Source organism: Otolemur garnettii, unplaced genomic scaffold (genome assembly GCF_000181295.1).
Source record: "Otolemur garnettii isolate 467f Iridium unplaced genomic scaffold, OtoGar3 scaffold00252, whole genome shotgun sequence".
NCBI classification, from domain to species: Eukaryota; Metazoa; Chordata; class Mammalia; order Primates; family Galagidae; genus Otolemur; species Otolemur garnettii.
Genome location: NW_003852647.1, coordinates 268,352 through 271,216, shown reverse-complemented (window position 1 = coordinate 271,216; position 2,865 = coordinate 268,352). Strand labels below are relative to the sequence as shown.

The 2,865-nt window shown below is 38.4% G+C and overlaps 1 pseudogene; it reads left to right on the top strand.

The window, feature by feature from the left end:
- LOC100966857 overlaps window positions 1-2,131 on the top strand; it is a 2,690-nt pseudogene extending 559 nt beyond the window's left edge.
- The last annotated feature ends 734 nt before the right edge of the window (window positions 2,132-2,865 follow it).

The following is a 2,865-nucleotide window of genomic DNA, read 5'->3' as shown; positions in this document are numbered from 1 at the left end:
AAAAAAAAAAAAAAAAGAATTACAGTGGCATTCTTAATGATTTTCTTCAAAAAAGCAATCTTAAATGAAAGTGTATAAATTTTAAAAAACTGGCTATCTTTTAATATGCTGTTTCACAAGATTCTGACCCTGGAGGGCAGCTGTCTTGTGTGGTATTTTTGTTTCCAGCACCAAAGTAGTGGGACATGTTGCAGTAGACTGCTGTGCAGTCCCAGGTACATTCTATCCCTCTGCTCCTGCCTGCCTCATGGTCCCCACCTTAAAGGTTGTGCAGCTCCTTAAATAATAAAGCTGGAAAATATTTTTAGTCAGGTTATCAAATTTGATTTACAGAAATGCTAACTTTGAGATGCAAACAGGTTTGGAAAAATGTATCAAATACTTTGTATTCTGGAAGCATGAATTGCTTTAGAAGTCTTTCACTATTGTTGGTGTTTTTCAATGAAGAATAATTTCCCTCTCCCCCAAAATTGATACACTCATTCTTTGAGATGTCAAATTTCCCTTTCAATAATTTTTTAACTTAATTTTTATTAAATCATAACTTTATACATTTATGGGGTACAATATGATGTGATATACAATGTGGAATGCTTAAATCAAACGAACATAATCATCACCTCGCTTAATTATTTCCGTGGTAAGACATTTATAATATACTCTGAGTTGTTTTGAAATGTACCCTTTCATTGTGTACAATAGGTGAGATCCTGCCAAAGACTCTCCCTCTACTCGCCTTCTCCCTTCCCTTCAACTTTCCCTACTCTCTCCTCTTTTTTTCTAGATTATCTTTGTGTTTTATCATTCGTATAAATGTGTAAGTGTTTATAAATTGGTTTCGTAATAGTATTGAGTACAGTGGATACTTTTCCCCCCATTCTTAAGATACTTTACTAATAAGAATATGTGGCTTGGTGCCTGTGGCTCAAGTGGCTAAGGCGCCAGCCACATACACCTAAGGTGGCAGGCTTGAATCCAGCCCAGGCCCGCCAAAGAACAATGATGGCTATTGACACTACATTGGAATAATGGCTGCAGCAAGACATCAATGCTCCTATTTAGTAAACCTGCATGTAAATGATTTCCTTCCTGTTGGTGAGGTCTCCAAGTGACTCAATGGTTTAGAGAATGCTCCTCAAAAACTACAAATTTAGGCGAACTCAACAAAGTGTTAGCACACAGACCTTGGCTTATTACCAAAGAACACATTGAGGGACTTTTAAAAGCTGAAGAGCACAGCTGGTCCCTCGCAGAATTGGTACATTCAGTAGTTTTACTCAATCACTATCATTCTCTTGCCTCGTTCACATTTGGCTATGGAATCAGTCCAGAAATTCATAGTGATGGTGGCCACACGTTCAGACCTCTTTCTGTTAGTAACTACTGCATCTGTGACATTGCAAATGGCAATCACAGTATGGATGAGATGCAGGTCAACTCAGCAGGAAATGTTGCTGTAAGTGATTCCTTCTTCGAGGTTGAAGCCCTCATGCAAAAGATGAGACAGTTACAGGAATGTAGAGATGAAGAAGAGGCGAGTCAGGAAGAAATGGCTTCATGTTTTGAAATAGAAAAGAGAGAATGTTGGTCTTCTCTTCAGATGATGAAGAAGTTACACAAGCGAGAGATGGAACTTGTCACTTTGAGGATACTAGTTATGGCTATAAAGATTTCTCCAGACATGGGATGCACGTTCCAACATTTCATGTCCAGGATTATTGCTGGGAAGACCATGGCTATTCTTTGGTAAATTGCCTTTATCCGGATGTGAGACAGTTGATTGGTGAAAAATTTCATATTGCTTATAATCTTATAATACAATGGCAATGTGCAAAGATGTTGATGCCTCAATGCTTAGATGGGCTATTTGGAGCTATATTCACTGCATGTTTGGAATAGATAAAATGACTCTGATTATGGTGAAATTAACTAGCTATTGGATTGTACCTTTAAAGCTTATATCAAAACTGCTGTTTGCACTCCTGAAAAAGTTATCAAAAGAATGTATGATAGCTTCTGGAGACAGTTCAAGCACTCTGAGAAGGTTCATGTTAATCTGCTTCTTATAGAAGCTGGGATGCAAGCAAAATTCCTTTATGCTATGAGAGCCATTACCCGCTATATGACCTGATGCCTTCCCTCCATTGAAGATGATTCTGGGATGATCAGTGCATATGGTCTACAAGGGGAAGGTACTAAGCCCCAGGTCCAGTGATAGATAAAATAATTCAGAAATCCATTGTGCCATGATTCAGTTTCTGCAACGTTACTCTGGCAGGAGCAGCAAATGCTTGGCAGCTTCCAGTGTAGAGCTGTGAAGATGGGCTGCATTCACAGTATTTTGCTTTTTAACAGTACAAGATGCTGTGTAATTGTTTTAATACAGCAAATAGTAACTCTCCAAATCCTGTTACTTTTATGTTAAGTAAGATAACCAGAATTGGAGCATGCAAAGACTAGGACTTGGATAATCACTTAAGCTTTATACATAAAGAATTTTAGAAGACCTTGGTGCTGCTATTCCTGCTGGTGGAATGAATAGATGGCTGTTTCAGTTAAGCTATTAGTAATAAAAGTGAACTAAGCTACTATCTGAGCCTACATACATAATTTGTGTGGTTTCAAATTAAACATGCATATGTATTAATGTTTTTTGCATCCCCCCAAAATCACAGCTCAGCAAAGACCATTTGATGGTAACAGTTCATTTCTTTCATTATAGTTTATGTAAATTCAGAGTTATTGGATGGTATTGAATTACAGTGGCGGCTCAGCGCCTGTGGCTCAAGTGGCTAAAGCGCCAACCACATACACCTAAGGTGGCAGGTTCGAATCCAGCCTGGGCCCACCAAACAACAATGACGA